At 46.7% G+C, this 12,769-nt stretch overlaps 1 pseudogene; it reads right to left on the reverse strand.

The window, feature by feature from the left end:
* Positions 1 to 756: 756 nt before the first annotated feature.
* LOC136484232 (uncharacterized) lies at positions 757 to 12,234 on the reverse strand (annotated as a pseudogene).
* Between the last annotated feature and the right edge of the window lie 535 nt (positions 12,235 to 12,769).

Here is a 12,769-nt window from a genome sequence, read left to right on the forward strand (position 1 = left end):
TTGGCCAGCGCACCGTCGTCGTCTCCGTGGGCGAGCTCGCGCGCCGCGGGTTCGCCGCGACGTGACGGACCCGACCACCGGCGCCGTCGTCGGGAAAGGCCGCATGCGGGGTGGCCGCTAGTACCTGGATTACCTCAGGGTGCCGTCAAGCTGACATGGCACAGGTCCTGTGGATTACCTGTGGCACAGGGTCTTTTTAGTTCTTATTATGTTTCAAATTAGTAGTAGACTAGTAGTACCAATCTGGCATCATGCCGACCACTAGCTTTTTCTTTTTTCTTTTTTTAAATATATAAATAAAGTTTTTTCTAGCTCAAAATTTATTGTCTCTTAAGTTGGGCCTGTTTCTACATTTTTCGATCCGTAACAACTCATTACTCATCTGTATAATGTGGAACAAATGTCACTTTCCCATGTTTTGTGGAACTCTCTCTATAACAGTCGTGCATTTGGAATTTGATTATGGGTTCACCAAACACCACGGTATGCCCCAATGGGTCACATTGTCAAGGACCCAACCATCCATGAATCGATGATGATCACACTTGAGGACTTGCATTATCTCAAGTTTACCCAACTCTTATATTTACGGTTTCAGAACCGAAAAAACATTAGAGCATTTACATGTCTTTGTTAGATTTTTCTAGTTGTTTGGACTTATTTTTACAGGACAACCTCATTGATTTAGGTCAGCCTCTGCTTATTTTAATGATTATTATGTATAATTTATAGGTTCTATGTGTGCACACAAGAACGTTATCAAAACTAAGTATACAATGTATGAACAATTCAATTTTTCCCCTTGAAAAATTGGGGCGTTAATACAAAAAAAAGTAGTCCGGCCTTCTTGGCCATTCTCTTTTCAGAAGTGTCCGGCCTTCTTGGCCGAAGATTAGGCCTGATTTAGTTCCCAAAAATTTTCACCCCAAACTATCACATCGAATTTTGCGGCACATGCATGAAGTATTAAATATAGACGAAAAAAAACTAATTGCACAGTTTGGTTAGAAATCGCGAGACGAATGTTTTAAAACTAATTAGTCCATGATTAGCCATAAGTGCTACAGTACTTAACATGCGCTAATGATGGATTAATTAGGTTTAATAAATTCGTCTCGCAGTTTCCAGACAAGCTATGTAATTAGTTTTTTTTATTAGTATCCGAAAACCCCTTCCGACATCTTCGAAACATCCGATGTGACATCTAAAAATTTTCATTTCACGAACTAAACACCCCCTTACTGCATTCTGAATCTTCAGGCCTTGAGATACAGGAAGCCATGCACCACTTTTGCTGCTACAATCTCCAACTCTGACCGCAGCTCCTCTTCTACCAAGGGGGCGAAGATGGCACGTAGAGCCAGCCTTCATCATTAGCACGCTACGCCGTCGATGAACCACCCTGTTTGTTCGCTCTGGTCGCCGATAATGTCCAGTGCCATGTTCCATTAGGTTTAGAGCTACCATTCCTCAGTGCTCATTTCACAGAGCCTTTCAGCAGAGCGTCGGCAGACAGGTTACGCTGCATCTGAGCCTGCAGGCTGTACTGCTTTTGCAGGTCCCTAAGCCTGTCCAGGAGCTCTAGGAACGAAGGGCGTTTTTGTGGGTCGCTGCTCAAGTAAAGAATACACGCATTAGGGACTGCTAATCACACTGCTCATCAGAATGAAACTATGATTTTCTCAAAGATGATTTGGGCTTCTATGATCTTCAAACATGAACTCCACATATGCATTCAACTAGTCAATTGTTGCTTAGTAGGAAAAAGCAATATGCTTACCTATCCCAACAACTCTCAATCATCGATGCCCATTTAGGATCTGTATCGCTTGGAATGTCCAACCTCTCATCCATAAAACCAACGGCTCCGATAACCTGCAGCATGGGGGTGTCACAGAATTGATTGTATGAGCAGGGCGCAAGGATAGTACTCCACTGATGGCGATGAATGTTGGTCTAGCAGTCACACATAAAGGACAATGCACATAGAAATATAGAATCCAGTAGGGGCCTCGATCGGCCCCTCCTGTTTCCTCAAAAAAAAAAACAATGCACATAGAAGCAAAGAGACCAACTTTAGTTACTTATTACTATTTGTACCTAGTTAGTTGTTCTTCTTAACAAAATTGTCTGCCTAGCTCGACCCGCTAGAGCAGAAAAAAGGCACCAAACAATACGATAGAAGTCCATGCATGCCTAACCAAAAGACTAAAAGACAAATGCACTGGGACAATTTACCTGCATTGTATTGAGATTATCCCAGGGTATCTTCTGGGTCACAAGTTCCCATAGAATAACCCCATAGCTGTACACGTCAGACCTATATTTACCAAGAACAAAAAGATCAGTATCTACCAATCCTAAAGCCAATTGGAGGCGCACACAATGTCAACAATGTCTTTGTTGAACGTACTTTTCATCTGAAGGTTCATTACGTAACACCTCTGGGGCCATCCATTGTGGCTGCATAGAAAAGCTAATTATCAGATTTTGTAGATCAAAGTTCATGACATTATCAACTAAATTTTTTTACTCACCGTTCCTTTTCCAGTTTTTGTTCGCAAAAACGTTTCGAGTTTTAGACGTGAAAGACCAAAATCTGCAACCTGATTGAACAACATAAATGAGAAAAGAAAGCATGGCGATTGGAGAACTTGAATTCAAGTGTTACCTTTACAGTCCAGTTCTTGTCAACCAACAAATTTGATGATTTTAGATCACGGTGAACAATAGGAGGGCTACAATGGTGAAGATAATTCATACCCCTTGCCTGCAAAAATAGAAACAGTGTGTTCTAAAACCAATAATGCTACATAAGCTCGTGTACAGCCAAGATATTACTTATATTTATACAAATTACCAAGCCATTTTTTGTATCAAGTGATTCAGAGTCCCAGAAAGAAACTGAGTGATGATGTGGTTCTACACCCAGACCACCAAAGTTCAAGTCCTCATCAGGCGAATTTGGGTTCTTAATATCGAGCTACCTAGTTCCTCGTAAGTTGCTCTAGTTTTTTCTTATGTCACAGCAGAATCACTTAAATTGTGAATGTATTTTCAAAATCACGTAGCACTGCATTAAGTACAAGACTATATACCATGTTATACGTATTTTCATACACGGAAGCTAACTGATATGGCAAGTTTATGTGAAGTTTGACTTCTCTGATACATGCCTGTCAACAATTAATGACACTGTAATGCTTCTCTGTTTATTCATTATGCTTCTTGTCAGCACAATAAAAGAATGTTTATCCAGTTCTCTGCTAATTCACTGTGTTAATTACAAAAAAAATACTAGAATTTATTTGGCTTGCAATTTCCCAAAACTTTATGGAAAGATAAACAGCACTCACAATGTCTATAGCCATGTGAACTCGCCGTCTTGGATCCAGCTTGGCAGTGTTCTTTTGAAGTAAGCGGAACAAACTCCCCCTGCGACATGGAAACAGCAAAGTGTGGAATGGAGCAAGGGAACAATAAATGCTTTGCTCTTTTGTGCTTGTAAACAACTGTAGAAGATTATAAAAGCTGATATTTAATTGTAGTACCAAAAAATATTGCAATTGATGGGAAAGCTTGTTCAGTTAGTGCAAAAATGATGCAGGAATCACCTTGAAAGCTGTTTCATCTTTGCCTTGAAAGCTTCAATCTTTCGCTGATTAACTCCTGTGATGATCAAATCATCAACATAGACTCCAATTACCAGTAGGGAATCACCTGATCCCTTCCTGTACATAGCAGCTTCATACACATTCTGTTCAAAACCCATCTGCTTGAGAGTCAAGTCAAGCTTGACATTCCATGCCCGAGGAGCCTGTCTTAGGCCATACAGAGCCTTGTGCAGCCTGTACACTTTCTTCTCCTCTCCTGATACTACAAAACCTGGAGGCTGTGTAACATAAACCTCCTCCTGGAGTTCTCCATTCAAAAATGCAGACTTTACATCCATGTGATGTACTGCCCATCCTTCTTGTGCTGCTAGGGCCAGCAAAACACGCACCGATTCCATCCTTGCAACCGGTGCAAAAGCATCTTCATAATCAACTCCTTCCTGCTGCACAAAACCACGGGCCACAAGTCTTGCCTTGTGCCTAATTACAGCTCCATGTTCATCCTTCTTCAGCTTAAACACCCATTTCAGTGAAATTGGACGGTGACCAGGACGAGGAGAAACAAGTTCCCAAGTCCCATTCCGCTCTACTGATCTCAGCTCCTTCATCGCTGCTTGCCAATCTGGATCATCTTTGGCTTCTTCATAGCTTGTAGGCTCACCATAATGGGTGAGATTCAGTTCTGCAAACAGCCGCTGCGCCGGCGGAGGGGTTGGCTGATCACCAATAATGTCATGAATCTTCCGATAGCGGAGTTCTTCATCGTCGTGGTAGGCATCCACCCTTTCATCATCATCCTCCAGGGGGGTCACATGCTCAACCTGAGGACTTACTGGAGCTGGTGTAGGTGTTCTGGGCGACGCAGGCGCCTCTGCCTCCGCTGCGGGCTCCTCTGCTTCCGCTGCAGGCTCTCCTGCATTCACCGGAGAGAAACCAGGCGATGCAGGATGTGGCGGAGGAGATAGTGAAGGCGACGCTGAACTTCCTGCTTCAGGGAGTTCCTCCGCCCATGGGAATTCAACAGTAAACTCACTGCCCGCTGCTTCTGATGTGCCTGCTGCCGGTGATGCCCAGTCCTAGCCGCGGCCTTCGTCGAACACCACATCGCGGCTGACACGCACGCGCTGGGACACTGGATCATAGATACGGTATGCCTTGGCCCCTTCCGCATAACCGATAAACACGCCAGCCTCGCCGCGGTCATCGAGCTTACGAAGCTGAGTAAGCCGCCGGGTATAGGCCACACAGCCAAAGACCTTGAGATGGCCGACTGTTGGTGCCCGGCCGTGCCACGCCTCATAAGGAGTGGCATTCTTCAGCGCCTTCGTCGGGGATCGATTCAAAATGTGCACAGCCGTCATCACAGCCTCCCCCCAAAACCGAGAGGGCATCCGGCGTTGCTTGAGCAAAGCTCGTGCCATGGCCACCACTGTTTGGTTCCTGCGCTCAACAACACCGTTCTGTTGCGGTGAATAAGGGGCAATGAAATGCCGTTTAATACCTTCATCAGCGTAGTATGCAACAAACTCCGCGACGGTGAATTCGCCGCCATTGTCGGTGCGCAGGACCTTCAACTTGCGCCCGCTTTCCACCTCTGCTGCCACCTTGACCTTCTTAATTGCTTCTGCTGCTGCGTCCTTGGATGGCAGCAGCACAGCCCACATAAAACGGGTAGCGTCATCGACGAGCAGCAAGATATAGCGGTTGCCCGCCGGTGTCGCTGGCGTGACCGGACCGCACAGGTCACCGTGCACCAGCTCAAGCTGATTCTGGGCACGGTATGCTGCTGCAGCCGGAAAGGAACGCCGTCTCTGCTTGGTGGTAACGCAGGTGTCACACACCTGCTCAACATGGTCGACCACCGGCATCCCGCGCGCCATCTCCTCCTTGCTGAGTCGCCGGAGTGCGTCGAAGTGCAGATGGCCGAAACGTTCGTGCCACTGCCACGCCTCATCATCCTTGCGCGCCGCGAGACAGAGAGGTTGTGCAGCCTCAAGATGCAGAATATACAATCTATTCTTCCCTCTGTGTACCTTGGCGAGCAGACGGCGGCTCTTGTCCCAAATGCGAAGCACGCCATCGTCAATCTCAACCTTGGACCCTCCTTCATCAAGCTGATCCAGACTTAGGATAGAGTTCTTCAGCGCCGGAATGAAATAGACGCCATGAAGGACCCTCTGCTCACCGGTCTTGGCTTGGAAAACAATAGACCCGACGCCCTTGATCTCTACCTTCGACGCGTCCCCGAACCTGACCGTTCCTCGAACGCCAGTGTTCAGATCAGCAAAGAACTCTTGGCGCCCGGTCATGTGATGCGTCGCGCCGGAGTCCAGGTACCAGCCGCTGTCCACCTCTTCTTCGTGCACGCCGAGATAGGCGCGAGCACGTGGCTGGAAAAGTTCAACGTGCTGCGCCGTGTAGCTGTGCGCCGGCGTGCTCTGTTCCAGGCTGATGAAGCCATGTGCCAGAAACAGAGCGCCATCTTCATCGCACTCGGCGTACTGGGCGCGCGCCTCATGCCTTCCTTGGTTCCCGTCACGCTGCCCAGCCTGATTTCCGCCGCCACGGCCTCCACCACGGCTGCCACCGCCGCGGCCAGCACGGTTTCCACCTCTACCGCCGCGCTCTGCACCTTCACGGCGCGGCTGGGGACACTCACGTGCCCAGTGGCCCTCCTGGTTGCAGTTGAGGCAGGTGTTGGGGCCGACGCGGCCAGCAACATTGCCATCTCCTCGTCCGCCACTACGTCCACCGCCTCTGCCTCGTCCTCGTCCACCACCGCGGCTACGTCCATCACCACCGCGCTGGTTCCTGAAACCAGAACCACCGGCATCATCTCCCTTCTTCTCCTTCCTCCAGCGCGCTCTCCACTGCTCCTCGGTGTACAGCAGCTTGCCGTTGATGGCCACCGGCTCGGTCAGCGCTTGTTCCTCGCGATTATCCACCGCCTTGAGCCTTCCAGTCACCTCCTCGAGAGTGAGCGCCTCGAAGTCGAGGAACTGCTCAATGGCGACAACAATCTGCGCGTACTTGGCCGGCACCGTGCGCAGAAACTTCTCCACCACTCGCTCTTCAGTGATGTCCTTGTCACCATGAATGACAAGTTGCTGGTGCAGAGTTGACAGACGCAGGGCGAAATCCTCCACTTGCTCGCCGGGGTTGACGCCGATGTTCTCCCAATCGCGGCGTAGGCGCTGCAGCGTTGCTCGACGGACCCGGTCCACGCCGATGCGAGTCGCAGCGATGGCGTCCCACGCCTCTTTCGCCGTAGCCTTGTCGAGGAGTGGGATGCCCATCTCCTTGGGCACGGCCCCGACAATCACCTCCAGTGCGCGTCTGTCATCGCGAAACTGGACAGGGCCGCCCTCGATGGCGTCCCAGAGATCGCGCGCCTGCATCCTCAGCTTCATGGTCTGACTCCACTCGTAGTAGTTCGTCTTGTCCAGCATCGGCCACGACGTGCTGCTACCGGAGTCGCGGTACACCACTCTGCCTTGCGGTGATTCGTAGCGACCGCCGCCGCGGCCGCGCCTCCGGTCCCGCAGTGGTGACTGCGAGCGCCTCCTGTCTCGCGACGGAGTCCGCAGCCCCCGATTCCTGCTCTCCGCCTCCTCTTCCTCCTCCTCTGCATCCTCTTCTTCTCCCTTCTCAGCAGCAATTTCGGCCCGCAGCTCCTGCGCCGTCCTTGCTGCCGCCTCTGCAGCAGCCGCCGCCTGCTTTGCTGCCTGGACTGCCAGCGCTGCTGCTTCCTCTGCAGCCTTCAAGCGCGCGGCCCAGCTGGAGGGGTTGCCCAGCTCTCCATCGCCGGTTCCCTTGGCTTTGAGCCTGGCAGCGCGCTCAGCAGAGGTCGACATGGGGTGGAGGAGGTGAGAAGTTGGCCTCGTGGCTCTTTGGTGTCTAACCTGGCTCTCTGATACCAAATGTTGGAGGTAACACAGACTTGATTAGCCAGAGACAACACGCCCCAGGCCGTCTCCTTGATTATATATAGAGATAGACATTGCATTGATTACAAACAGCTCACTAGAGCATAGCTAAACAGATAGGTGCCTTGGCAGCCGTACACACCTCTTGGGCTGCCCAAGGTCTTTAATGACTGTAATTAACTAGCATAGTTATCTAGGAAGTGCTTAGGAAGCAGGGCTTATTAACTACAATAAATGCCAAGCATATCCCACCCAGTTACCCAGTGATTATAGAACACCATCATGTCATGTCCTGAGTTGACACATAGACATAATTTCAGGATGGTTCAAATCTATTCAGTTTGTGAATGCATCAGAGCAAAACAAATCTTGAGTTACTATAAAATTATGATGAAAATGGCCTCAAGGAATTGTTCAGAAAGTTCTTGCTTTCTGCTTCTGCGACTTAGTAATCAACCTAACCTGTGTCTGTATGCTTCGTTGTGTGTCCTCATCCACAGTGACCAACTAGTGCAAGAATGCTTTGCAGCATGACTCAATCCACTGACATAGAAGCATCATACTTGGATGAGCTAATTGCCAACATGGTGATATTACTACAACATGGTCCATGCCATGTGTTTGCATGTGTCAGTATTTTGTGTTGCTGAGTTGATTTATCCAATATTGATCTCCTCTCTTTATTCCCTCTTTGCTTATTTCTCCTTGTCCTTCCTATGTGGAAGTTAAAAATGGTTTGCCTAAACGTAAGTGTTGTAATGCACTAACAAGATGAGGAGCTACTTTGTATATCTAAATATCTCATGATATGCCTTATGTGAGTGCAGCAGTGGTTGGCTAACAATGGTCCAAGCATGCTGCAAAATGTTTTCAAAAAACTAAGTGTGTTGTGGAAAAAACTGATAAAGAGTGTGCGATGATGATTTGCATGTCAAGTAATGTGCCATTTTTCCATGGTATGTATCGTAATTTTAGTACTGAAGTATCTACATCGACAATTGCTATAGAATTGCTTCAAGAAAAAGAAGAAAAAGGAAATCAAGTTCATATGCATGCATATATAGATTAATAAATGTCTACCTCTTGTCTGAAGGTATCTATTCATTTCTTCTGAATATTCTTGCTTAGAGAATAGTTTAACTGCTACATCCTACAAAGAAATAATATAAGAATCTAAAATCAGTCACTAAGAATAAAAATTCATGCATATTCACACAGGTAAGGTTACATACCGAGCCATACCACTGAGCATGATACACTGTTCCGCAAGAACCTGCCAAACATGAATAGCATAAGCAAAATATATCTATTATAAAACAGAATGATAAGTAAACAAAAGATTTATTGTTACTAATAATGTCTGATTATATGCATGATCATACGGAGGAAAAATGCCATCCCTGTCATGATATGCAAGACCTTAAAATGTAACATTATCATGATATGGGGTTCATGCCACCAATTCTATAGTGAAGCATGGAATTAATTAAAATGCTTTGAAGATTTCAGGAAACAGTGATATGGATTCAGCCAAAGAAAAACACATAAACCAAAATTATTAAGAAACTGCAAAATTCATATCCAGGGGCTTAGGTGTCCCCATTAGCAAATTTAGCATGTTGCTTAAGTAAGGTCTGTGCATGCATAAATCTTTTGGAGCACGAGTAAGCAAGAGAAGTGTGTTTCTACATTTGCAGACAAATAGAAGCATTTGCAGAATGAGAAGCGAATACCTTGACCTACTTGTTCTCCAATTACTAGGTCTTCCCACAGAATCTCATAATCTAGGCAATCTGCTTCATGATCTACTCTCTCAATAGCACTGCTATCAGAACTTAAACTGCTGCCCAAACTATTGAAGCTATCATTGGTGAAAGACCACCAGTTACCCGTTACTTCATATTTGCTTTCCTGGGTGCTATCAGAATCTTGGTAGTCTGGAATTACAATTGACTCTGGACCAGCCAGATGTATCTGGTCATTGTCTTGCTTATCATGGAACTGCAATGAGTTCATGTGACCCTTGTCAGGACCATTCTGTTCGTGCCCTTTCCAAGGCCACGATATCCCCTTATTGGCCAATAATTCCTCTGCCTTTGAACTAATCTTGTAAAGCCTTTCATTTCCGTCCCCTGAGTCATCACTACTTGTTTTACTCGACTTCCCAGGGGAATGGTCTCCTTTAACAAAGCCATCATGCAGTACATCACCTCTAGGGGTGTTTGTTCCACTAGATGCCAGTTCTTCCTTGGAATCATCTTCAGAGTACTGACACTCAGAACCGCCACCATATTGTTCATTGCAGTTCTGACCTGTCTTCATCCGAGAACGAACTCTGTTTGTAACTTTGCTAGCCTGTGGTGTTATTCTAAAAAATCAAGAAAACAGTACACTAGGACATAAATTAAGAAGAAATGACACAAGAGAAACTTTCTACTGCAATTGAGTAGTAAAGCCTTTTTTGTCTGTTCAGAAGTACACGTACCAAAGTTGTTATCTTGGAGGCTATAGAAGATTGGACAGGTTGCTCAGACTCAAAGAACTTTTATTTAATAAATTGCATTTAGGCCGATTGTTGACTTGAAACCGGGGCCTCGCTGGATGTGTATAGGACCTCATTGAAGTTGAAGGGCCCATTATATCCTCTAATGTCTTCGTATCAACTGAGAGACAAATGAGACCCACCAAACTGCCATCATCATCATACAAAGGAGTATTATTGGCCACAATGAAGAACCGTTCTCCTGACTTCTTTTTAACAGGAAACTTCCCTCTCCAACATTTCCCCATAAATATATTTCCGATGATATTGTTTGCTGCCTCAGCATCATCAGGATGAACCAATAATTCAACGGCATCTTGACCAACTGCTTCTGATGTAGAATAGCCATACATTTGTTCGGCATACCGGTTCCTAGATAAAGATTGGAGTGTTTTGTAAAATAGGCAGTAGCAGTAGGGTTCAACAGTGAGGTAGTAAGTATAGGCTAAATTGCAGATTACATTAACAATTTTACATGCTTCCTGAGCCAACTAAACAACAATCAGAATGAAATGTATGTACAGTAATTGAATATATCAAGTAACACCATGAGTTCGGACCCAGATATGTACCAACACAACATAAACCAACATTTTCTCGCTACACATTCTGTTAGTCCCATACCAAACATTCAAGCTGCGTTCCAAAAAATTGTACAATTGTGCATACAACCTTTTAATAAGTTTTAAAATGTATACTGAATAAATACTCATAAAGGCCACATGATATATCTTCACCATTGCCACCCAGGTTGACCAAATAAGCAGCATAGAACTTTGACTTAGGATATAAAACGGTCTATACAATTAGCTAATCAGCTGTAAGTGATGCATCAAATATCCTGACACTAATTATTTTGCGCAGATATTAAGCCAACTTTTCTGACTTATTCTACTTCCATGCGCATGGTGAGCTGAACATGGTCACATATAATAAAACACTGTTGCATGATCACTAGAAACCAGCTAAGAGACATAGCATCCATTCCAATATTAAACCATGTTTACTGCTGCAACAGGTTCCCTCCCACTAAAACTATAGTTTCCTGTAAATTACAAGGCTAACATTCGCAAAATCAGTTACTTCTTACTCAAAGGCACGCAGCAGGAGTGGCTAAGGCGCTAAGCTACAAGCGACCAACCATCACTACAATGGTACCTCCACTAGAAAAAAGTGCAAATTGATCGAAATCGTTTTCCAGACTTCAACAGAAATAACGAATGCTTACTGTTCTCTAAGATTGGTTTGAGCCTCTGCATAACGCTTATCAGACATTTCACCGAACACTCCTAGTGCAGAGTACACAGACAACCAAATGCAAGGAACCTCACCAGTAAATGAGCTTCCCGCCGGGGGCAATGATATGCACGGCCTGTCCCAGCGCGTGCAGGGCCCTGATGTGCTGGCGGTCAGTGAGCCCGATGCGGCCCACGCGCTGCAGCCGCGACGACAGGAACGGCGCCGCGGGGAGGGCGCGCCGCGGCGGGCGGCGCGAGGCGTGGTGCTGTTGCTGCTGCGCGCCCTGCTGCTGCTCCGGCACGAGCTTGGAAATCTCCCGCTTCAGCTCCGCCTGGCCCTCCTCCAGCTCCCGTATCTTCCGCAGCAGCTCCTCCGCCGCCATCACCGGCGGAGCGCCTGGTGCTGTGTTATTGTATCAAATGGCAAAGCATCAGCGGCGTTCGCGTTCCCAGAGCTCGCCGCAAGGTGGCAGCAAAGTTGGTGCCTTTGGACAGGCTTCCGCGACCCGGTTGGCCGCAAGAAAGGCACCTTTTATCGATTTCTCGAAGAGTCCTCTGATCCAAGAAGCATAAAGCGGCGGCGTTTGTTGGCTTCCCGGCAATCCGGGGAGCCAATTTGGCTCAATCCTGCCTTCTGGAAGCTTCTGAACTGGAATTCAGAGCTCCTACACGCCTCCTAACAGAGAAAATAATTCAGAAATGGGAGGAACCCGGCCAGCAGGAGCCAGAGGAGTTCTTGCTCCCCTGCTGCTGCTGCTGCTCTGTTCTTCCGGCTGCAGCCCTGTTGCCTGGAGATGCAGCAATAAGGATTGAGAAGGGAGGGAGAGGGAATCTGTGAATCCCAATCTCTCTTGGCTTTTGCTTTGGTTGTTCCTCTCGCCTGCCACTGTTTCTGGACTCGCTTTCTCTTTATTCCCTCAGCCACAGCTTATTATTTATATGCTTTCTTTATCCTAATTGGAATTGGGAGGTGGTGCCGGGGATGATCTCTACAGCGACGGCCCGTGTCCCTGTCGACCCAACTGTGGCAAGCTGCCAGTCTGCTCCATCGTCGCCGGAAAGCACCTTTGTTCCTTTATTAATCCCGGATCGTGTGGCCCTGCAATATTCCTCAGTATACTACTCTAGTCTGGACTCTGGACGCATGTGTGTGTTGGAAGTTACTGTACTGAGTACCTGCTAGTGTTTTTTTTTTTGAAGAAACAGGAGGGGCAAAAGCCCCCACTGGAGATTAAATTAAGTAAAAGCAAAATAAAGTACAGCTTACAGGAAGCAGAGCACAAGCTCAAGAAACAAAAAAAGAGAAGAAAAAGATAAACAACAAGACTATTAGAGCAAAGTGTTTTGCAGCCATGAAAGGAAGGGTATCTCAACTTTCTTTTTGATCCTGAGCTTTAAGTTGATCAACTCAGATCTTAAATTATTTCTAAACTTTTCTGGACTGGGTTG

The sequence above is a fragment of the Miscanthus floridulus genome, chromosome 9 (genome assembly GCF_019320115.1).
Source record: "Miscanthus floridulus cultivar M001 chromosome 9, ASM1932011v1, whole genome shotgun sequence".
NCBI lineage: Eukaryota > Viridiplantae > Streptophyta > Magnoliopsida > Poales > Poaceae > Miscanthus > Miscanthus floridulus.